Here is a 26,189-nt window from a genome sequence, read left to right on the forward strand (position 1 = left end):
TACATATAGACTATCCATTACCACTCTCACAGATGGCTAAGATCCAAGGTCCAGGAATGGAAAGAACCCACCAGGGTCCAGCAAGGGAGTATGTGGTGGCTCCAGGCAATATGGGGCGCTGATGTGGTGTATGATCTGCATGGCCAAGGGAGAGCCTCCAGAGAAGACTCCAGTAACTCAGCCTGACTGGAATGTGATTTTTATGTACATGAGCACCCTGGTAGATCAGGGTCTTTGAGAGCTTTGTTGAAATGAATCTAGGACTTAATGAAATTGGGTGGAAACTCATCTGTGCCTGGAAGGAGGCAGCAAGTGGATATGCCAGGAGGCAGGAATAAGACATTTTCTCTTTTCTAGTCATGCTCAAGGCTTGCTGACAGTGGGGTCTAAAACACGGAATACAGCACCTACTTTTCCCACTCACGTGCTGATTTTTCTTCTTACTCATCCCTTTCCCACTTCTTTTCCACATGTCTTATGATCCTCCCCCATTGTCTTTTTTTTTCTTTTTTTTTTTTATTAAATCATAGCTGTGTACATTGATATGATGATGGGGCATCATACACTAGTTTCATAGACCGTTTGACACATTTTTATCACCATGGTTAACTTAGCCTTCCTGGCATTTTCTTAATTATTGTGCTAAGACATTTACATTCCCCATTTACTGAATTTCGCATATACCCTTGTAAGATGCACCACAGGTGTAATCCCACCAATCTCCCTCCCTCCGCCCTCCTGCCCCCTCCCTCCCCTCCTTTTCCCCCTTCCCACTATTCTTAGGTTGTAACTGGGTTATAGCTTTCACGTGAAAGCCATAAATTAGTTTCATAGTAGGGCTGAGTACATTGGGTATTTTTTCTTCCATTCTGTTTCCCCCTAATGCTTGCTCTTGCCTTGGAGGACCATTGAGTCTCTCTGGTGGCCCTTAAGGAACCAGCATGCTGCTGTGTTTGATTGGGAGGGAGCCAAAACACGTCAACACTCAGTAACAGCTAAGTAAATGTGTGGAGTTGTGACAAAATGAAGTCAGGAAACCAGCACACAGAGGATGCAATGGCAAACTGAATTCTTTGCTCATTTTCACTACTTCATTTCAATCTTCCTCCTAACACATGCCAAATCTGAAGGAAGGAAAGCATGCCAAACTTAAAGTCGCCCGTCTTCTTGAATGAGCATTTACAACGCCACCAGACTCATGCAACCTTATATCTTTCCAACACACCATGTGTGCAGCCATTCTTGTTAGCATGCTTTCTTCCCCCTTTCTGCCTGTTTCCTTTTGTTTGCTTCATCCCCCTTAGTCCATAGAAAAATATCCAGATAGAAAAATATCTGGAGAAGATGTGAACTATTTCCCCAGTGACTTTGCTGGGGACTTGAGCATGCTTCATCCTTTCCCTCTGCATTGAATTACTGGTTTGGCTTGAGACAGTGACATGAGGTTATACTTACACATTATGAGGGCAGAACTTTGACTCAGTTTGTAGTTCCGTGTCCAGGTTGGCCAAGCACATGCTTGCTTCACTTTCAGCTTAATTGATTCTCCCTTTTCCTTGCTATGAAGTTTCCCAGTAGCTGCATTTATAAATGCTAATTAGTTATTGATTCACATTATTGTGATTTAGCCTTGTGTCACTTTTTACAATAAAATATGTACACAGTGAGTGTTAGATTTTAGCTATAAACCATAAATCTGTCCTTTTGATTAATAACACTTTTATGATACTTTCACTCTTCTACTCTTGTAATTAAAAATTTTTATTTCCTAATCATCTGTGCTTGCCTCCCTTCCCCTTTGTTGACTGATTTTCTTTGCAGGGGCTTGTCACTATTGCATCTTGGCCAGTGCTCTTGCTATTGGTCATGACAATCTCTTTGATATTATCAGATGTGGACAAGTTACAGAATTATTCATATTGCTGTTCACAGGTTTTGAGTGTGTGTAAGGAAATACCGTAGAGCTGTCTATTCCAGTTGGCTACTCCATTAGCAGCACTCAGAACTCAGAACCAAGGCATCAAAGCTGGTTTTAGAGACAATAAGTTCTCCAAAAAATATTAATAGATGCTTCAGTCTCCCTTAAAAGGGCCCTAGGATCATGACATGTCACTCTTTTAGGCAAAACCCACTTTCTTCCTTTTCCTAGGGATTCTGCAGAAGCTTCGTTTCCTCTAAAGAGTGATGTCAACAATCTCAGGTTGAGGAAACAAACTATTTGTGAGATGTGAGCCCTGGATCTAGCTGATACCTAAATCTGATAAGATCCAGGGCTGGAATCTGATCTCTATTGCCTGGTAACGTGGGGCAGGTGGTCCTCAGCCGGACTTCAGCTTCCTTCCTTTCGAAGTAAGTTACCCTGTCTGTGCTGAAGAGTTCTGAGGATTGGCACAAGAGAGACTCAACAAGTAGAAGCCACCATTACTGTGCTCCAGCCTATTTGCTATGTCTTCAGACCCAGGGTCAAGCACATAGCTTGTCCTTAACACAGGGCCCACATTAAGCGTAGTATTGTGCTGAGTGTTGTGAGAGATACTAGGAAAGATGTCGTATTAATTTCCTAGGGCTGCCTAGACAACACATTAACAAATTGGGAAAATATATTTTCTCAGAGTTACAGAAGCTAAAAGTCCAAAACCAAGGTGTCAGCAAGACAGTGCCTTCTCTGAAGACTTTAGAGAACAATCCTCTTTGCTTCTCCAGCTGTTGGTGTTTGTTGGCAACCACAGGCATTCCTTGACTGGCAGCTGCATCACTCCAACTTCTGCCTCTGTGGTCATGTGGCTTCTCCCCTGTGTCTCTTCACAGGGGCCCGTCTCCTCATGTGTCTGTGCATTCTCTCTGCCTCCAAGTCTCTTTCTCCTTACAAAGACACCAGACGTTGGATTTAGGACCCAGCCAAACCCAAATGATCTTATTTTGATGACACGTGCAAAGGCTCTATTTCCAAATTAGGTCAAAGTCACATGTTCCAGTTGGAAATAAATTTGGAGAGAATGGTATTCAATCTAGAACAGATATCAAGAAATTTAGAGCCTAGGAGTAACATAAATTTCAAAAAACCAAGCCATAAACAACTAGAATGAAATAAATGCCATGTTAAGGCTGTTGGACTCACCTAACTCAGTAAGGGTTTATTTTCATCAAAATATGAATTAAACCATACTTGGATGACATTCAAATAACCATGATGTGCTTGTGTTGGCTAGGTTTTCATAAGATTATTTTGGGATTAGAACAAGGCCTTTATCAACCCCCTTATACCCTACCTTCAAGGAAGTTCTCCTCTGTGCGTGCACATCTGCCCCACAGCTGATGTTCTGGCTCTGCTGGTGTCTGCTACCAGGGTATGTACTTGCTCCTTCCTTCTAATCGTCAATGTAATTTTGCTCAAGAAGGAGGAATTAAAAGTAACTGATTTGAAAGAGTTCCTTACTCTGGGACAAGATGGAAAAAAGCATTACTCTCATGCAGTTCAAGTGCAGAGGAGGGTAGGCGAACTCGATGGAGCTTTTCCTAGGGAGATTTTTCAGGAGGGGTGACTAGCAAGGTGCTCTGCCTACCTGCAGGAGCTACAGGCAGCCATGTGGAGGGTGATGGCAGCAGGGCAGGGGGGCTGAGAAGACAGAAGCATACCTGGGACTCTGGAATCTCCAGTAAAGTCACCAGCATCCTCATGAGTTTATCATCATTGCATTTCTGGTGACAACCAGTGGAAAGGCCATAATTTCAGCCTGAGGAGTGGAGGTGCTGGTGCTTTGAAGCAGATGTCTTGAACTTCTCTGGGCAGAGAAACCTGTAGGTATTAGTCAGAGTTCTCCAGAGAAACTGAATCTATATCATTTATAGAGATATGTAGAAAGAGATTTATTATGAGGGACTGGCTCACCTGATTATGAAGGCTGAGAAGTCCTCCTCCTGCAGGCTGCAGGCCCAGGAAAACCAGTGGTGCATTTCCAGTCCAAACCATGAGAACCAGGGGCGTTGCTGTCATATGTCCAGGTCTGAGTCTGAAGGCCTCAGAACCAGCAGTACTACAGTACTAGGGCAAGAGGAAATGGATGGCCTGGCTCAAGTGGAGAAAATAATTATCTCTATTTAGATCTCTAGTAGGGGTGTGGATTGGATGAAGCCTACCAACACTGGGGAGGGTGTTTTTCTTTACTCAGTCTACTAACTCAGATGCTAATCTCTTCCAGAAACACCCTTACAGACACACCCAGAGGTAATATTTTACCAGCTATCTGGGCATCTATTAGCCCAGGAAAGTTAACACATAAAATTAACCACACTGCTGCACCAAGAACACTTGAGTGAGGAATACAATAGCTAATGCAAATTTAGAAGGAAAACATCTTAAGCTCTTTCATCCATTAAGATGAAAGGAGAAAAGTTCATACAAACACTAGGGGAAAACACAAATAATACACAGGACTTTCTAAAAATACCTAAATGAGGAATTAAGTCATAAAAAGTAGGAGACAGAAGATTAGATGAGTTTACCTACATTGCCAAGGTTCAGAAAGACATTACAATAGCAGAGGGAAAAGATGCCTTTGCACCAGTATCAAATATCTACCAAGGACAGGGCAGCACCTTCACTTCCCTCTCTTCCAGCAAATCACCCGCATAGGTGGTCCACAATCTAAAGGCAAGTTTTGTCTGAGTTCAGGCCCATGTGAGTAATACATGAGTGGTAAGGAATGTCTGGAATACGGGAATGAGACAGGAGTGTAACTTGGGATTGAGTCTTCATGTCAGTTTAGGCCTGAAGAACATGGAAACAATTCTGGCATGTGGTCAAGGTCTCTCAAACAGGAATTCATCTCTGAGTGGCAGGATGCTCAGAAGTGGGGCAGACCTCAGGTGGAGGGGTGTACAGGTGGTGCGCCCTGCCAGGATACCAGGGAGCCGCAGATGTGGAAGGAAACCCCAAGTGCTCATGATCTTTGGGAAGAATGGGCCAGAAAGGCAGACATGCTCCCTGAATGGAAAAAAAAGTATCCAATGTACTCAGTACTACTGTGAAACCAATTTATAATAACTCACACTTGCATATGAAAAATGAAACACAACTTTAGTCTATGATGAAGGAGGGAAGGGGAAGGCAAGGGATGGGGAGGGAGTAGGAGGGATAGTAGGAGGACCACAACTATGGAGCACATTGCAAGAACAAGTTGGTTCTATCATGTGTAGAACACGAATGTCGTAATGCTATAATTGGGTAAATGAGGTGAAAGCTATGCTGATTAGTATGATGTAAGCACTCCAATTTGTACAAATAATCAACACACTGAAATTGCCATAAATGTATTTGTATTATGTACAAAAGACTTAATAAAAAAAAAAAGAAGCTAGAAACTAAGCATTGGCAAGGCCACGCTCCCTCTGAATGTTCTAGGGAGAATCCTTCTTTGCCTCTTACAGCCTCTGGTGGCTCTGAGAGTCCTGGTCGCTGCTTCACTCCCTCCTCTGACTCTGATCTCTCGTGGCCTCACTTCTTTGTGTGTCTTTTCTGGGATTGCTTCTTAAAAGGATACTAGTCATTGGGCTTAGGATCTACCCTGATAAGCTGGGGTATTATCTCAAGGTCCTTAATTACATCTCCAGTGACCTTTTCCTCAAATATAACCTCATTTGCAGGTTCAAGGCTTTAGGAATAGGTACATTTTTGTGGGGTTGCCTTTCAGCTTACTACCTCCTCTAAGGGGCTGTGCCCCAATTCCAACTGTTAATGGGTCCAGGTACCCTGATACTCTTCCGTTGGGGGTCCTGGCTCCCAGAGAGTGGCAGGAAGGTGGCTGAGACTCAGAAGACAATTGACAGTAAAACACAGAATGATACAAATTCCCAAATCTATGAATTTCTCTCCCGGAGGGGACAGACAAACACCAGGATGTTGCTGTGTTAAGGCAGTGAGATTACGGACATTTTCTTCTTTTCAAAATTTCCCTGACTGTCATTGCATGGCCATTGAATTCAATAACAAAGAGCATTAAAAACTGATCTTTTCAATAGAAAAATAAGATTGTAGCTTTTGGTGCTAAATGAATCCAGGCTCAGAGCTGCAGACTGTATGCTGTTGAAATTGAATCCACTAGGCACTGGGGAAATGCTTTTGCTGGAGGAATGAGGGGCTCACTTTTTAAAAGAGGAAGGAGTGACTTCTCCTCAGGCCTGACTTTCATTGTTTCTAGGCTCTGGCGCAGATTGCCCTCAGAATTAGGGGCTAGACAACCCTGCCAGGAGCAGGCTTGGCATCCAACAGGCCATCGTCCCCTCTGAACGCTTGTCCCTCTGAACGCTTGTCTTCTCATGTGCTCCCTGTATCTAGAAGGTGAGGAAGGTGAGGAAGCAGTGCAGTTTGAAAGAAGGAAAATGTTTCCAAAATGCCTTACAAACCCAAGAGGCCCAGAGTTAATTTTTTAAAGAGGATTTGATAACTTTTTCACCTTGTTTTCTGCCATCAACAAGGGAATAAGCATGGCAGATAGAGATCAATTACTTGAAATGCCCCCATCACAGGTAAAATGCTCAGGTAAGATAGTATCACTGTGGCATGGCTGTTTAATAAGGTGTGTGTGTGTGTTTAATGGATTGTTGAAAAGAACTCAAAGTCAACTGTGTGATAGAATAAAGGTTTATGAAAAAGGCTTCCTTTTAAAATAGAAGCTTTGAGGCTTCAAATCTAGGGATTCCTTTGTAAGCTTGAGATACTGGCCTGTAGAGTCCAACCCTGAAAGCTGTAATATCTGAAGGAAATCTACTGGCAAGAAAGGGAGTTAAGCCTCTGGCCCAACAGCATTTTGGGAATTCAGATTTCCAATTAGCAAAGCCAGCTAAGGGGAGGGAAATCAGCAAATGGGGCTTAGGAAAATTTTCTTATTTGTGCTTTACAGTAAGTTCCTTTTGAATTTATTATGTGCTATTAATGTTAACATCTATAGTATTTAAATTATTTTTATAAGTCTGTTTTATGACATAATCTTGTTTTTTAGGGGACTTAGAGAGGCTTTGGTGGTCATTGGTGTTCCTACAAAGAATGAGTTGTTCAGTGTCCTGGGTTTGTCAGAATGCAGGTCCTGAACCATGTGGGGCAGACCAATTTAAATGCATGAATATTTAAAATTATCTGCTCAAGATTCGTTTAGGAGTGAGGAGAGTGATGTATAGGAAAGGACTGAGAAGGGTGTTGCTGGTGGCGGCATTGAACCTCCTTGTGGCCATCCTGAACAGTTCAGATCTGGCCCAAACTTGCATATCCCACTCTGTAAAAGGATTCCTGGAATTCTTCAGGCTCCCCCTGGATAGTTGAGCGGTTCACTTTTGCTTGATAAAAATTCTGTGCCAGATCAGAATATGCCACGCCAATATATAAAGGATTGTTGAACCGAAGGCAGTTAGCAGGAAAGCCCTCGGCCCTTTCTCTATCTGCCTAGATTTACAAAAACAACAGTTATCCTGCCTGTCTTTCTACCAAAGAGAACAAAGATTAACCACTGAAGACAAATTAAGACTCTCACCAGCCTAGAGATAATACCAGAGAAACTTACATTAGTGAACATTATTAAACAGCCTTTCTCTTCCATTATTTGCCTTTCCCCCAAGTGTCTGTCTGTAGAGACTCAATCTTTTCTCCTGTTTCTTGTCATGTCCTTAAAAATTTATTTTATTGTTCTTTGTTGAAGATGCTATGTAAGCTGGAATTCAAGCCACCTCTTTGAGAACTACTCCTTATTGGGGTATCTCATATATATATATATATATATATATATATATATATATATAAAATATACATGTTTATAAACATCTGTTTTTCTCTTGGTCATTTGTAGCAGGGTCCATTCCAAATAAGAACTTATAAGGATTATCTTTTTTACCTCCATTAGAAGCCAGACCCTATGGGCGACTCTAGGGGCCAAAAAGTGAATTCCTTCCCAGCAAGTATATAAGTAAATCTACTCTCTCCATTCTCACCTTCTTAAAGTTTCAGTGCTCCATGCACTGCCACTCCAGCCAATTTAATTTGGCTCTATAAAAGGTAGCATATGAGCATTTCAAGAAATAGTGCCTCTGCATGTAATCTCACATCAAGGAAATAGGTCAGAGTAAAGGGATGAACGATTTGATGTTGGGAGATGAGAGCTCTAGCCCAGGCTCTTCAATAATAATTTCAGGACTTTGCGTACAACCCTTAAACCCTTTTGTGGTGTCCACTTCTTTATCCATAGAACCGATCTTGTAAAGTTGTCGGGCATTCAAGTAAAACAATACGTGTGCAAACATGCCATAGAGAATAAAATGTAATGTGACTTGACTAGAGCCCTATTCTTTTTTTTTTTATTAGTATTAAATCATATCTGTGTACATCAATGCAATCATGGGGCACCATACACTGGTTTTATAAACAGTTTGACACATTTTCATCACACTGGTTAACATAGCCTTCCTGGCATTTTCTTAGTGATTATGTTAAGACAATTATATTCTACATTTACTAAGTTTCACATGTACCCTTGTAAGATGCACTTGAGGTTGATCAGACCAGTCACAGTCACATGTGAGGCCAGATCAACACCTCCAGGCTTCCTGAGCTGCCTCCGCACTGTGGCTCATTCACACCCCCTCAACCAGCAGGAGTCATTTCCGAGGATTTGGCGTTACCTTCTGAACTGGAGATTATTTAGGGGGGGCAGGTTTGAGGGGGAAGTGAGATCCATTCATGCCTTGTTCTCCATAATGACCCAGATATTCAAATTAATTCTACTTTGATTTGATATTTCAAATGGTTTTTCTCTTGTTGTGCTCTGGCCTCACATTCTAGAGAACGAGTTTGTCTTTTCTAATCTTTCCTTTTTCTAAAATAGAAGAAAAAGGGGAAGGTGGGAAAAGAGTACCCTTGAATCACAGTTGCAATGGATCACTTTCTCCTTGCTGCAAAGTAGAAACATCCTCTAGGTAGCAATGAATTAGAGTCTGGGGGCCAAATCCATCTTCATCCTGCCGCCCACCCCCACCCCACTGTGCACTTCCATACTTTGCTCTCTACCTAGTGGAGCAGATTCGTCTGTGGTGAGCCTTATGATGAAAATGAGGGATGTTCAAAAACATGGTGGCCTGGGGTGATGCCTGTGGCTCCAAGGAGTAGGGCGCCAGCCCCGTATGCCAGAGGTGGCAGGTTCAAAGCAAGCCCCAGCCAAAAACTGAAAAAAAAAAAAAAAAAAAAATGATGGTGGCCTATTTAATTCTTCTTCCTCATTTATTAATTCATGTTCTTAACCTGGAGTGTCTAACATTTGCTAAAGACTCAACACATTATTCAACAAAATTTAAACTTTTTTTAATGAAAAGGGGATCTTCCAGAGATATGCATGTTATGGGAGAAAGAAAATTCCCTGATGAAAGACATGATTCACAAAGGAATAGCATTTCAGATAAGCAAGGATCCGCGTGTGTGTGAGTGTGTGTGCGCACATGTGTGTTTGGAGGTATAATTTACGATGCTTTTGTCTTTAAGTAAGAGACAATCCAACTTAAAATGGCTTAAACAAAGAAAATTAGGAAACTTGTTTTCTCACATAATAGGAAACTCAGCAGTCCATCAGGCTACCAGTGTGATATGTCAGGGCCCCAGATCTGCTTCTTATTTTTCTTTTTGCTCTGTTCTCCTTCATGTGTTAGCTTCCCTGTTGTGATGGTAGCAGAATAATGACAGCAGCTCCAGCACGGCCATCAAATTCAGGGACCACAATGTTGAGAGAAAGAGAAGAACTTTTATTTCATGTCAGCTTTCAGGGAGCAGAGAAACTTTTCCTTAAAGAATTCCAGATAATATCTTCTTATTTCTGACTGGCTAGGAATTGGTCAAGTCTCCATTCTTGATCCTGTGTACAGTGCCTGGTATCAAACATCTGGGTCTTCAAAGTTAAGGACAAGATGCCACGTCAGGGGGACAAAGTGAGACTCTGTCTCCAAAAAAAAAAAAAAACTGCCACGTCCTAAATTCCCTATCCCAAACAGAGAGTCTCAATGCTCAGTGACCACTTTGGATTTTGTAGGCAACATATTCCACATTTGTATGTCCTTGAACCATTTCACTGAGTCAGTTGAAAGGCTCTGAATGAGAATTGGATTTTAAAAATTTTCTCTGGTTGATTCAGGCTGCAGAGATACTCAACTAGATATCAAGAGTGTGTGCTTTTTAGTTCTGGGGTTGTTGCTGGGAACTGGTTGCCCAGTCAAGGGCTACATTTCTTAAGAGTCATGTTGTGGAACCATATGGTATGTTCTCTCCAGTGAAACCTGAGCAGAAGTGAGACATCACCTCCACATCAAGGGGGTTCGGCTGCACTCTTTCCTGTCTACGAAGGCTGGAAGCAGACTTTCATGGTCTAAGGCTTCAGGCCCCAGTCCCCAGACTGCACACAGGAACTGATCTGTGGCCTGTTAGGAACCAGGCCAACAGCAGGAGGTGAGCAGCAGAGGAGTGAGGGAAGCTTTAGCTGTTATGCAGTTGTTGCCACTTGTTTGTATGAACAGCTGCCCACTTGTCTGTTATGTGCAGCCACCACCATCATCTGTATGTACAGCCATCCCCCATCATCCGTATATACACCCACCCCATCATTTGTATGTACAGGCACCCCCCCATAGTCTGTATGTACAGCCACCTCCATCATCTGTAAACACAGCCATCCCATCGTCTTTATATACAGCCAACCCCCATCATCTGTATGCATAGCCGTCCCCCATCATCTGTATGTACAGCAACCCCTCATCGTCGGTATGTACAGCCACCCCCATAATCGGTATATACAGCCATTCCCATTGTCTTTATGTACAGCCGACCCCCATCATTTGTATGTACAGCCACCTCCAGCCGACCCCCACATCATCTGTATGTACAGCCACCTCCATCATCTGTATGTACAGCCACCACCAATCGTCTGTATGTACAAATGCCCCCATCATCTGTATGTACAGCCATCCCCTCGTCTGTATGTACAGCCACCCCCATCATCTGTATATACAGCCCATCATTATCTATATATACAGCCACACCCTCATCTGTATGTACAGCCACCCCCAATTGTCTATATGTACAGCCGCCCCATTGTCTGTATGTAGAGCTGCCCCCATCATCTGTATGTGTAGCTGCCCCATCATCTGTACGTACAGCCACCCCAATGTCTGTATGTACAGCTGCCCCCCATCATCTGTATGTATAGCCACCCCATTGTCTGCATGTACAGCTTCCCCCCATTGTCTGTATGCACAGCCACCCCCATTGTCTGTATGTGCAGCCACCCACCACAATCTGTATGTACAGCCACCAGCATTGTCTGTATGTATAGTCACCCCCATCATCTGTATATACAGCCATCCTCATCATTTGTATGTACAGCCACCCTATCATCTGTATGTACACCCATCCCCATTTTCTTTATGTACAGCCACCACATCATCTGTATGTAAAGCCACCCCCCATCATCTGTATATACAGCCACCCCATTGTCTGTATACACAGCCGACCCCATAGGCTGTATGTGCAGCCGTCCCCCTTCATCTGTATGTACAGCCACCCGCATGGTCCGTATGTATACTCAACCCCCCATATTATGTATGGACAGCCACCCTCATCAGCTGTATGTACAGCCACCCCATCATCTGTATATACAGCAACACCATCGTCTGTATGTACAGCAACCCCGTTGTCTGTATGTACAGCCACCACATCATCTGTATCTACAGACACCACCTATCATCTGTATATACAGCCAGCTCATCATCTGTATGTACAGCCACCCCATCATCTGTATGTACAGCAACCCCCCATCATCTGTGTGTATAGCCACCACATCGTCTGTATCTACAGACACCACCTATCATCTGTATATACAGCCAGCTCATCATCTGTATGTACAGCTGCACCATCGTATGTATGTACAGCCACCCCATCAAATGTATGTACAGCTACCCCATCATCTGTATGTACAGAAGTCCCCATCATCTGTATATACAGCCACTCCATCATCTGTATGTACAGCCACCAAATCGTCTGTACATACAGCCACCGCCCATGATCTGTGTGCAGCCACACCATCATCTGTATGTACAGCCACCCCATCGTCTGTATGTACAACCACCCCATTGTCTGTATGTACAGCCACCCCCATCGTCTGTATGTACAGCCACCCATATTGTCTGTATGTACAGCCACCCCCATCATCTGTATGTACAGCCACCCATATTGTCTGTATGTACAGCCACCCCCATCATCTGTATGTACAGCCACCCCATCGTCTGTATGTACAGCCACCCCCATCATCTGTATGTACAGCCACCCCCATCATCTGTATGTACAGCTACCCCCATCATATGTATGTACAGCCACCCCATCATCTGTATGTATAGCCACTCCCATCATCTGTATGTACAGCTACCCCCATCATCTGTATGTAGCACCACCCCCATCATCTGTATATACAGCCACCCCATCGTCTGTATGTACAGCCACCCCCATCATCTTTATGTACAGCCACCCCATCATCTGTATGTACAGCCACCCATATTGTCTGTATGTACAGCCACCCCCATCATCTGTATGTACAGCTAACCCATCATCTGTATGTAGCACCACCCCCATCATCTGTATATACAGCCACCCGATCATCTGTATGTACAGCCACACCATCATCTATATTTACAGCCACCCCATCGTCTGTATGTACAGCCACCCCCATCATCTGTATGTACAGCCACTACCCATCATCTGTATATACAGCCACCCCATCGTCTGTATGTACAGCCACCCCCATCATCTTTATGTACAGCCACCCCATCATCTGTATGTACAGCCACCCATATTGTCTGTATGTACAGCCACCCCCATCATCTGTATGTACAGCTAACCCATCATCTATATGTAGCACCACCCCCATCATCTGTATGTACAGCTAACCCATCATCTATATGTAGCACCACCCCCATCATCTGTATATACAGCCACCCGATCATCTGTATGTACAGCCACACCATCATCTATATTTACAGCCACCCCATCGTCTGTATGTACAGCCACCCCATCATCTGTATGTACATTCACCCCATCATCTGTAAGTACAGCCACTACCCATCATCTGTATATATAGCCACCCATTATCTGTATGTACAGGCACTCCCCATCATCTGTATATATAGCCATCTCCATTGTCTTTATTCACTGCCACCCATCGTCTGTATGTACAGCTGCCCCCCATCATCTGTATGTACAACCACCCCCATCATCTGTATATACAGCCACCCTATCATCTGTATGTACAGCCACCCCATCATCTGTATATACAGCCATCTCCATTGTCTTTATTCACTGCCACCCATCGTCTGTATGTACAGCTTCCCCCCATCATCTGTATGTACAACCACCCCCATCATCTGTATATACAGCCACCCTATCATCTGTATGTACAGCCACCCCATCATCTGTATATACAGCCATCTCCATTGTCTTTATTCACTGCCACCCATCGTCTGTATGTACAGCTGCCCCCATCATCTGTATGTACAACCACCCCCATCATCTGTATATACAGCCACCCTATCATCTGTATGTACAGCCACCCCATCATCTGTATGTACAACCGCTGTCTTTTGCCTATATATACAGCCGACCCCCATCATCTGTATGTACAGCCACCCCATTGTCTGTATGTACAGCCACCCCCATCATCTGTATGTGCAGCCGCCCTAATCATCTGTATGTACAGTCACCTCATTTTCTGTATGTACAGCTGCCCCCATCATCTGTATGTACAACCACCCCCATCATCTGTATATACAGCCACCCTATCATCTGTATGTACAGCACCCCATCATCTGTATGTACAACCGCTGTCTTTTGCCTATATATACAGGCGACCCCCATCATCTGTATGTACAGCCACCCCATTGTCTGTATGTACAGCCACCCCCATCGTCTGTATGTGCAGCTGCCCCCATCATCTGTATGTGCAGCCACCCTAATCATCTGTATGTACAGCCACCTCATTTTCTGTATGTACAGCTGCCCCCATCGTCTGTTTGTGCAGCCACCCCATCATCTGTATGTACAGCCACCCCATTGTCTGTATGTACAGCCGCCCTGCATAATCTGTATGTACATCTGCCCCCATTGTCTGTATGTGCAGCTGCCCCCACTGTCTGTTTGTGCAGCCACCCCCATCGTCTGTATGTACAGTCACCCCCCCCCATATTATGTATGTACAGCTACCACCCCATCATCTGTATGTACAGGTGCTTCCACATCACTCACAGCACTGCCCCAGTTCTGCCTCCTGTCAGATCCTCTCCCAATGACTCCACCCCCACCTTCCCATCTGTGGAAAAATTTTCTTTCATGTAACCAGTCTCTGGTGCCAAAGAGGGGGATTGCTGGTCTAAGGGAAAACAGACCCACAAAAAGGAAGCAGTTTGGATCCCTAAATATTCACGTAGAGGAAACCTATCTGCTTGTCAGGAGCACTTACCACGTGAGTGAGAATAAAGTACTGCTTTAAGACACTGATTTTGGGGGTGCATTTGTTACCATGGGTGATGAAAGCACCTTTCTAACATTTCCGACATGAAGCTCCCAAGCTGTCCCCAGTTCTGCGTGTCTCTTCATCAGCTTCTCCTCCTCTGTCCTTATATGTGATGCACCCCTTCAGGGAACTCCAACCTCTCCTCCTGGTGTGGTGCCCACAAACAGCACCTTCTCCCACTTTGAGAACATTCTCATTCTCAGGTCCTGAAAGTCCTTCAACCAGTCTGAAGTTGGACAGGAGCCTGGGTGGGAAAAGTCCCACAGAGATTTCCAAGTCCAGTCCCCTGGAAGATCTCTTCACAGTGGGAACTGCAGACAGCCTTCTTGAGTCCACTACTTTTCAGTGGGTACCTACTAAATAAGACACAGAACACAAGTCTCCCAAAGACATCATGAATCAATAGGCTCATAGAGTATAAATTCATTCTGAAGAAGAGAAACACATTACCAGTTTCCAGACAATTTGAAAGGCTCTCAGTTACTATAGAGTAAGAAAGCTACTGGCTTTCAGAATGGTGACATATGCCCTATTTTGATGAGCAGAGTTAAATCTCTTATTTTCGTGTCCCTTTTCTTTCAAACAGTGTCATCTTTGGTCTGGTGGGAACAATAAACTGGCCCATTGCTGATTTATATAATACTTACTGGTGGCTTCCTTAGCTAATAAAAGAACTTATGGAAGCTTTGCCAAGTAGAATACTGATTAAATTTTCAATGCAGGATAGTTGTCAAGTCTAGCTTGGTTGTGTGATGTGGGAATTGAGGTGGGTAGGAGCTCTAGCTGGGCTGGTTTCACTCTTTCAGCAAGAGCTGCATGCCTCAAGTCAGGACAGATCAACTCTTCTGAGAGCTGGCACCCTTCTATGCTTTATGTGTCACCCAACTGTAATCTAAGATCCTTTTTGGCAGTGATCCCAGGTTCTCCATTCTTCTTTTCACCTTCCTTACACCCTCATCAATTGACACCAGAACAAGGGACTATGATGGAAGTAAAAATGTTGGTAATGCTTAGAAAACTTCCAGCTTGCATGATGGAAATGGTCTTCCTGATTCAGATACATGCTTGTTTCCTGATGCTTGTTCTAGTAGGTATTACAGGCAGTCTCTGAGTTATTAACAAGGTAAGTTTTGTAGGTTTGTTCTTAAGTTGAATTTGTGTGCAAGTTTTAACAGGCACATTTACCTATAACCACCATTTGTAAGTGCAAGTTGTATGTAACTTGGAGACTTATTGCAATAATCTGTGATTTTAAGTGCAATTTATATGTAAGTCAGATGTCTGTAATTTGAAAACTGCCTATATAGATTAAAAATCAGATTTCGAGAATGCCACAGCTTTTTCAGGTTTACAATGCATAACTCTTGCAGCATTTGAAATTTCCTTCCAAAAGAAAGGAGCATGAGAAATTTATGCAGGACATTTTTGGGCAACATCTTGAGACAAGAGGATTTGTGGCAATTTAGTCTTCCATTTATTTAGCATCTAGTAGTACAGATAAGCAGTAGGAACAAAAGGATGAATGACAGAGCTCCTGACTCCTAGGACCTTTGAGAAGGAAAATGCAAATTTCCATGTAAGCTGAAAAGTATCATATTAATAATACACAGTGTTTCCCCTGACTTATCCATAGGGATGAGTCCCAAGGACTCCCAGTATATGCCTGAAAGTGAAGATAGTACCGAATCCTACATAGACTATGTTGTTTCCTACAGGTATACACTTATGAAAAAGTTCAATTTACAAATTAGGCACAGTAAGAGATCAACAACAATAGCTAATAATAACCTAGAACAATTATAACAATATACTGCAATAACAGTTATGTGACTGTGCTCTCTCTCTTTCTCTGTCTATATGTGTGTATATATATCTTTCTGTACTGTATTTACCTATTGTCAAACTAGGAAGTAACTGAAACCACAAATAAGGGGGTACTACTCTGTGCCCCTGAGGTTTTGGGAACATAAAAATGGGTACAGTGTTCACCCCCTGGAAGTTCAGAGAGAGTTTCCAGGAGGAGATGACAGCTGAGAGGGTCTTACAGTTTGAGTAGGAGGTTAGCAGTTGAAGGATTTGAGAGAGAGGAGAGAGTAGAACTTAACTGGGATGGCAATAGAGTTTGGGTGCTCATCCCCTCCAAATTTCATGTGGAAATTTGTTCCCCAGTGTTGGCAGTGAGGTCTAATGGGAGGTGTTTTGGTCATGGGGACAGATCTCTCCTGAAAGATTTCATGCCACCCTTGAGGTAATGAATGAATTCTTGATCTATTTGTTCCTTTGAGAACTGATTATTAAAAAGAGTCTGGATCCCCTTCAGCTCTCCCTCTTCCTCTACCCAGTCATGTGATGCCACTTCTCTTTGCCTTCCACCATGAGTGGAAGTTTCCTGCAGCCCTCAGCTCATGTAGATGCCAGCACCGTGCTTCTCACACAGCCTGCAGAATCATTAGCCAAATAAGCCCTTTTCTTTATAAATTACTCAGCCTTAGGAATTTCTTTATATAAATGCAAATGGATGAGGACAAATAAGTGCAATGGAAGATGAAAGAATATAAAACTATTGCACAATTGATAAGAAGAAAGGAGCCCCAATAACGTTAGAGTAGATTCTAAAAGACAAACAGGCAAGCAAAGAGAAAGCTAAAAATAACTCTACACTTTAACTCCAGCACCTTGCTTTTTGAGCTTTTGTTGTTTTATTTATTTATATCTTTTTAAACTCTTAAAAATTGTTGTAATTATTATTTTTCATAGGGTTATTTTTTAGTCTTCCCACCAAAGATATGACTGGTTTGCTGCAAATGCAATAATAGAACATTCCCTATTTGTCCACGTACTTAATGGTGTCCGGTGAATTTTATAACTTCAGCTGATTTCTTACTGTTCATTAACATCCTTTTCTTTCAGATTGAAGCACTCCTTCTAGCATTTCTTGTAAGACAGTTGTGCTGCTCACGAAATTTCTCAGCTTTTGTTTGTCTTTGGAAGTCTTTATTTCACGTTCATGTTTGAAGGATATTTTTTGTAGATAGAATATTGTTAAGGCTGGAAATTTTTCCTTCAGCACTTGATCATACCATTCTCTCCTGGCCTGTGAGCCTTCTCAGTGAGAAATCTACTGCCAGATTTACTGGAACTCCTTTATATTTCTTCCTTTTTCTTGCTGGTCTTGGGATCCCTTTTTTACCTATGACATTTTGGAGCCTGATTATGAAATGCCTTGAGGTAGTATTATTCAGGTTAAATCTGTGTGTTATTCCAGGACCTTCTTGTACCTGAATATTGATATCTTTCTTTGGGGCTGTAAAGTTCTCTGTTACTATTTCTTTGAATAAACTTTCTACCCCAATCTCTCTCTCTACCTCCTCTTTGAGTCCAATATATCTTAGACTTGCCATTTTGAGGCTATTTTCTAGATCTTGTAGATGTGCCTCATTTTTTTTTCCTTTTGACTGTGTATTTTCACATATCCTATTTTCAAGCTCACCAATTCTTTTTTTCTCATTTTTGCTATTGAGAGACTCTGATGTATTTTTCAGTTTGTCATAAAATTTTTCAGCTCTAGAATTTGTGATTTATTTAAAAAATTTTCAATCTCTTTGTTAAATTTCTTCTTCTAAATTTCTTCTTTATGTTGTCTTTAGTTCATTGAGCTTCCTCAAAACAGCTATTTCGAATTCTCTGTCTGAAAGGTCACATAGTTCCATCACTCTAGGATGGATCACTGGTGCCTTATTTAGTTCACTTAGTGAGGTCATGTTTTCCTGAATGTTCTTGAAGCTAGTGGATGTTTGCCAATCACTAGGCATTAAAGAGTTAGGTATTTATTCTCATCTTCACAGTCTGGTCTTCTTTGTACCCATCTTTCTTGAGAAATGTTTACAGATATTCAAAGGGAATTGGAAAATGTGATCTAAGTCTTTGGTCACTGCAGGTGCATCAGCCTCAGGGCCACCCAAACCTAGCAGTGTTGTAACTCTTGCAGACTCTAGTGGTACCATGTTGGCAAGCTTGGTTTGACCTACCATTTGATCCAGCAATCCCATCCCACTGCTGGGTATTTACCCAAAGAGAAAAAAGTCATTTTTTTCCTTTGCACTAGAATATGTATTTCACATTTGCACTAGAATATGTATTGCAGCATAACTCACAATTGCAAAGATATGGAATCAACCCAAGTGCCCATCAATTCATGAGCGGATTAATAGAATGTAGTACATGCATGCCATGGAGTATTACTCAGCCATAAAAAATGAACTAATATCTTTTGCAACAATCTGGATGAAACTGGAGACCATTCTCCTAAATGAAGTATCACAAAAATGGAAACAAGTACTACATGTACTCACTATTAAATGGGAAGTAACTGATCTTCCCTCATGTGCACGGGCAGAAGTAAAACACAATGGAAACCAAGCAGGTAGAAGGGAGGAGGAGGGACGGGTAAAATCATACCTAACAGGCACAATGCACACTATCTGGGTGATGGGCCACTTACAATGTTAACTCAGGTAGTACAAAGTCAATCCATGTAAGCAAAACATTTGTACCTCCATAATATTCAGAAAGAGGGAAAAAAAAGATATTGGAGAATTTTCTGGGTTACCAGACAAAGTCTCTTATACTCTTACTTCACTTTCCATCAAACAGGAGTCTCACTCTCTGTGCTGGGCTGCTTTGGGGGAGGTGTGACATGAGTGCTCCCATGGTCACCATAGCTGGGACTACTTTGGGCCACAACTAAAGCTAACACAGTATTGGATCTCATCCAAGGCCCATGGTGACTGCTGCCTGGCTGATGTTTGTTCAAAGCCCAAGGGCTCTTTAGTCAGCAGGTGTCGAATCCTGCCAGGACTGAGTCTTTCCCTTCAGAGCAGCAGGTTCCCCCTCTACCCCAGGGTAGGTCTAGGATGAAGGCCTAGCTTGGGGGCTTCAGGAATCTACTTTACCTTACCATAGCTGAGCTGGTAACCAAGCTGTGAGATAAAGTCCTCTGTACCCTTTCCCCTGGCAGAAGGAGTCTCTCCCCAGGTTGCACTGTTTGGAGTTGGGGAGGGTGACACCGGCACTGGCTTAGCCACCACTGTTGGTGTCCCATTGGGTCACATGTACCATATGTTCACTGGCTTTGAGCCCAGTCAGCAGCAGGACTTGCCCAAGGATTACAGTCCTGGTGGTCTGACTGCCTTTCAAATTTATTCCAGCCCCAGACCACTTTAGTCAGTGGTGGAGCTAGCAGAGTCAGCAGCAGAGTCCTACCGCTATGGTGGAGGATTCTCCAGCAGGGCCTGGTCTAAATGCTCCCTCCTTGGGCGCTGGCAGAATCCTTCCCTGTGTTGCAGCATAACACAGGGAAATGTCAGAGAGAGACTGAGTTCTGATGCAAAGTCCCCCAATTACTTTGCTGTCCCTCCCACAAGCTCACAGATTCTCTCCCCTCGTGGCCCTGCTGGGGGATGGGAGAGAGGTCACCTAGGCAGTACAGACCGTCTTTCCTACCCTCTTCTGTGCCTCTTTCCTTGACATGGTGTTAAATCCAAGTACCGAAATGTCTTATCTGATTTTCAGTTCTTCTAAAGGTGCTTTTGTGTGTGGATAGTTGTTCAATTTGGTATTTTGGAGGAGACAATTGCTGGCGGGTTCTATTTGGCCATCTTCAGTAGAGAGAGAGGGAGAAGTAAAGGTAGGATACAGGGATGGGGACCAACAGTGGACAACATGGTGCTTTCCTGGACCCTTCCTGTTACACTAGGGAGCAGCTCTCCACCCTCCTTAACAGTCAAAAATGAAGTCAAAAGAAATATTTTCCTTCACAGTGGCATTCTTTGATCTTCAGTAATATAACTTGCCCTCACTTCTTTGACAAAGGGCAAGGAATAGGCTCTGGAGGAAAACAAGAGTGAGGTCTGCAAGGGGCAGGTCACATCATGGAGCTGCCACACCCAAGGCCTTTGGGAACCACCCCTTTCATGGCCTATTTCTTTTCATGTAAGACAGAGTGGGATGCTTTTCCCAGGGGCTTAGCAAAGTGGATACCTATTTCTGCTCTTGGAAGTTATGGCAGCTCCAAGTCCTCAATTATATTCCATTCAATTTTCCTTTCCAATACATGGGTGGATTACAAATCTATACTTCCTTGTAACTGGATACAGTAACAGAACTGGTTTTAGATCAGGGGTTGCAAGCTAGGTGACATGGGTCCCATTTAGGCAAGAACAGTTAATTACTGGTGCAAAACCTCCAAGATTTCTGTTCCCTCTCCTACCACACTGAGTAGCACAGCTACCATCTTAGGTCCTAGAGTGAGCACAGAGCAAGCAGAGCCTCTCGCAGATACCTAATGGACATGTAGCATGAGCAAGAAAGAAACTCTGTCTTTTTATTTTGGTTAATAATTGAGCCCCCTCTGAAAGATTTGGAAGCATTACTTCTTCCTGTGGACTTGAAAAGTTGCTGCCCTTTACGCTGTTCGGTGACAATAAGCACAACTTGCCCAGATTTAGCTAGTGCCCTTGAGGGGCTCCCAGTGGTGGAAAGAATACATTTTGCAATTCCCACAAACCAGCCTCTAGTCAGAAGTCAAATGAGAGCAGAGGGAGCTCTCTGCTTAGCTCATGGAGAACCATATTGATAAGGCCTTTTATGCCACTTTTGTGCACAGAACACAAATTGGACAATTTCTCTGCAGCAAACTCCCATGGAGCAGGAATCCACTCACAACTGTGTGACCTTCACCTGAACCTCCCCTCCCCCAGGCTCACTTAGCCTACTAGTAATGTTTGAGGGCTGAATTTTTAGCATGTATACATTTTTCTGAAACTGGAAATTCCCTTGAAATCTACTGTAGCCAGCACACTGAAGATCTGGAATAAAAACTTTCCATTCTTTAACAATCACTTTTTTCTTTCTTTCTTTTTTTTTTTGTTTTTTAGCCTGATGGAGCCTATTTAGGGTTCATTTCTCCAAACTCGTTTGGCTGATCAAAACATGAGATAGATAACCATTTGGGTTCCTAGATGACTTGATAACTGCTTCATATCAACTGCACAACTGGTCCAAGTGACTGCAAATATTGGTCATTCAGACGACTGAGATCCCTGCTTCAACTGAGCAACGGTTGATTCCATGTCTCCAAGTTGGTGTGGCTAATCCCTGGTGTGGTCTTCCTACCCAGCCCCTGCCTCTGTGAGGCTCCTGTTCCTCCATCATAGTGTTCAGCAGGATGATTTCCTAAAACAAGGTTGCAGTCCTGTCACTCAATTGTTCCAAAGCCTCATGTCATTTCTCAGTGCCAACAGATAAAGTGCAAAACACCTATTGGCATCAACTTCGTTTTGCAAGTTTTCTTCTTAAAATCCCTATTCCCTGGCCTGCTGCCTTATTAACCATGTGTGCCCTGCCACTCCTCTGGGCACCCTCCCTTCTCTCTGTCTTACTACCTGCACCTCATCCTTGAAGTTCTCTGAATTTCCCCTTTGCCTTCCACATGGAGCCTTCTTTCCTCTCAGTCAGCCAGTCCCTCAACTGGGCTCCTGTGGCACAGGGCTTAAAGGTTGTATTGCAATTAGTTATGTCCTGATTTGTTCTCTCACTAGTGTGGGGACAATGTCTTATTCATGTTAGTGCACATGGTACCTAGTATGGTGAGTAGTAACTAGGGGCTGTCCAAGAAGTACAATAGACATCCATAGTTGACCACCTCCCTACAGTGACCACCACCTTAAGTTGATCTCATAGACTGGACAGGCACTACATGTAGCTAACAGTACAGTAGGCCTAGTTCCTTATGTTGACCACCTCTGTGTGTTGACCAGCTTGGTGGTGAGCTTACAGAGGTTCTACTATATTTAATTAGAGGTGAAAGGAAGGAAGAACAAAGGGAGTGGGGAAAAGAGGAAGGGAAGGAAAAGGGAGGAAGCTCACCATTTCAGGTGGGGGCTGCACCTGTTATGGGGAGTAAAAAGGTGGGACACTCCAAGCCCCCTGAGCACATTCCATCATTCTATCAGACTTTAGTTATAAAACACAAACTAAAAGACAGAATTGCTGAGAACCTTACACATCAAATGCAGGGAGCGGCCAGGTGTACGGCCCTGTGGACTGAACTGGTCTCAGGCATGTGTCCTGCTCAGCATGGTGGGCTTGACCAAGGGGGTAGTGTTAAGGCAACACCAAAACACTTGCTGTAACATCTAAAACTTCAGATCAGTTTCCTGCCTCAGATCTATCTGCTCCATCTCCTCTGCCATCCCTTTAGGGAAACCCTAATGGTCTTTCTTTGTAGTGCTGTTTTTTGCTGACCGTTACCCTTGGGAGAAGGGGTTTGATAGTGATGTTCTATGATCTGAAGTGGTTATGCTAAGCAAAAATAAACAGAAATAAATCTTGCCTTTGGCACTGGGGTTTCAGGCTGGCTTTGGGGAACCATTTGCACCTATCTGTATTTTTTACTGAGGCTTACAGTAGCAAAGTGACATTATTCACATGTCACTGTTAGACACACACTTAATGAGACACAGGACCTCTAAACCCATCATACTCCAGCTGGTTTTAACCCCTTTGCTGCTACACAATTGCTGCTAACTTCACCTTCAGGCAGTGTATTGTTTAGATAGGTCTATTTTTTTTGACTTGATTTATTCCTAAAAATTTCTCTTCAAAGTGAATTGCTATAAATTGGGTTGCATTTGTCCAGATAGAAGCTACTTATAGGAGGGAGACAAGATGGCGGACTGAAGCCAGCTTTTAACAGAGGCTCCCGTCCAGAAGGAGAGTTAAGGGACAGGAATTCAGTAAATATCCTGGTGGACTTGAGCCTCACCAAGAGAGAAGGTTGAAGAATGCACATCAACACCGCTGAGGCAAGTTGTGATCACAAGGACGCAAACAAAAGGTACAAAATCCACCACCAAGCGGACGGGAGTCCCCCTCCCCCATGAGACCGGCTCAAGAGCCCCACAATTAAACAAGCGGGCAGAAATTAAAGGCCCTCCCACTACACTCCACGGGAGAGACCTTCTAAAAACTGGACCTACCTCCCCTACTGGGGTGTCGTGGTGTTCTCCTGCCAGTCATAAAACTGAATAAAAATTTGGGAATCCTTCGCCGGCAACCCTTCTGGCACTCCCCTCCCGCCCACTGAGGTCTGGAGGCCTGTCCCCCAGGAGTTCGGATCCTTGGGTGATTTCTCAAGGGGAGTGGACAGTCCCCGAGTTGCGACTGGTCAGCATTGACTCTGAGGCGCGCGAGTGAGGAGAGGGCACGGGGCTGAGGGGGAGTCACGCCTCGTGGCACTTCCCTGCAGTGCAGTGCACCAACCCTCCCCGGGCAACATTATGGGGCACAAGACTGAATAAGACTCTAGCTTCCCTGCTGAGAGCTGAGAGCCCCTACTCTCACTCGGGGTCTGAGGGCCTATCCCCCAGGAGTTCGGATCCTTGGGTGATTTCTCGAGGGGAGTGCACAGTGCCTGAGCTGCGTCAGGTCAGCGCTGACTCTGGGACACGTGAGCGAGGAGAGGGCACGCTGCTGAGGGGAAATCAAGCCTTGGCGGCACTTCCCTGCGGTGCAGTGCAGGAGCCCTCCCCGGGTCGTAGTGTTGTGTGAAACTGAATGAAACTCTAGCTTCCCTCCCCCACTCCCAGTCGGGCTCTGGGGGCCCATCCCCCAAGAGTTCTGATTCTTGGGGGATCTCTTGAGGGGTGTGGACACAGCACAAACTGTGGACACTCAGTGCTGACACTGGGGCACGGGACAGAGGAGAAAAGGGTCACCTGAGCGCCCACACCAGAGCAGCAGTTCCCTAGAGGTAGATCAACAGCCGTTTTTTCTTTAACGGCAGAACGCTCACTTCTGGATATTCTGAGGCCACACCCCCTGTCTCCCTGGGCAACCAGAGGAGGCCACTGGTGAGCGGGGGATTTCATGACACCGCTCACAAACCCGGGAAGCTTCCAGGGCGGGGTCAACCCAGAGAGGTGTTTGGACACAAATCTCCAGCACCAAAGACGTTTGAACTCAAAACAGCCCGTCTTCTGTAGGCGATTTCGACAGGAACAGAGACAGAACCCCGTAAAGTGGTCTGTTCTGTTCTGTTCTGTTAGCAGCATCCATCAGAGACGGGGCTAAGCCTGAGTGAACACCTCCTTCCCATCACCTGCATCAAACACTCAAAGATGTCAGGGCCCATCTCCTCCTGCTAGATAGCGGCAGTCTGCGGGGGCCTGGCAGAATTCCTTGCGATTCAGGCAGGTGCAAACCCCTGGAGTGTCTGTTCACTGCAGGCAACTGGGTTGGCCATCTGCAGAGATACCAGTGACTGGGTCCGATGGAGGGGCAAAGTGGGGAAGGAAACGTCAACCTTCCCAGACTGCTCTGTTTGCTGGGTGGCTCCTCCTGACTCCACGCTGCACTGGGGTGAGCCGTGTCAGAGGAGTTACCAGGCCCCTGTGATCCAGTTCCCAGAGACCTCTTGAACTCTCCCACCCGAGACAAGTGCCGATTGAGACAGTTGATTTGGACCTTTTGAACTGGGCTAATAGACTGAGGACTTTTCAGGCGGTGCCCTGGGTGTGCGATTGTAGGAAGGTTTGATTCTCCTTTTCCAACTGGGGCCAGAGGTGGGCAGGTGGGGTGACTTAATTGCTGATTTATCCACACAGCTGAGACTTCAAGCCAGAGTAGAAGTTGCAATAGGATAGAACAGAAACCAGCTGAAAACAAGACAGAACCACTTTGCTCCACCACATCAGACAGGGCCCTAGTTTCTCAGGCTACAACACTGTACGGGCCCTCGATAAAACCCCAGGGGAAAAACCAAAGGGAGTAAAATAACCATGGGGCGGAATCAGCAGAAAAACTCTGGTAACATGAATAACCAGAATAGATCAACCCCCCAAGAAAAGATACGGCAGATGTGATTGAAGATCTCATTCATAAACAACTGGCTGAGATGTCAGAAATCGAATTCAGAATTTGGATTGCAGACAAGATTAATAAAATGGAAGTAGGAATTCGAGGAGAAATTCAAAAATTGTCTCAAGAATTTAACCAATTTAAAGACAAAACCACCAAAGACTTAGACACACTGAAGCAAGAACTTACAGCCCTCAAAGATATGAAAAATACAGTAGAATCCCTCAGTAACAGAATGGAGCAAGCAGAAGAAAGGATTTCTGACATTGAAGATAAAGTCTTCGAACGCTCCCAATCTCTCAAAGAGGAAGAGAAATGGAGAGCAAAAACGGATCACTCACTCAGAGAACTCTCAGATAATTCGAAAAAAAGCAACATAAGGATTATAGGAATTTCTGAGAACGATGAAGTCGCCTCCGAGGGCACAGAGGCCCTTCTGCATGAAATTATGAAAGAAAATGTTCCAGACATGCCTAGAGAATCTGAAATTCAGATAGCAGACAGCTTCAGAACCCCAGCACGATTCAACCCCAATAAGTCATCCCCCAGACATATCATAATTAGCTTCACTAAAGTTAACATGAAAGAGAAGATTCTCAAAGCAGCCCGGCGAAAGAAAACTATAACGCACAAAGGTAAGAATATTAGAATAACTGCAGATCTCTCTGCTGAAACTTTTCAAGCCAGAAGAGG

Source organism: Nycticebus coucang, chromosome 15, assembly GCF_027406575.1.
Source record: "Nycticebus coucang isolate mNycCou1 chromosome 15, mNycCou1.pri, whole genome shotgun sequence".
In the NCBI taxonomy this organism is placed as follows: Eukaryota; Metazoa; Chordata; class Mammalia; order Primates; family Lorisidae; genus Nycticebus; species Nycticebus coucang.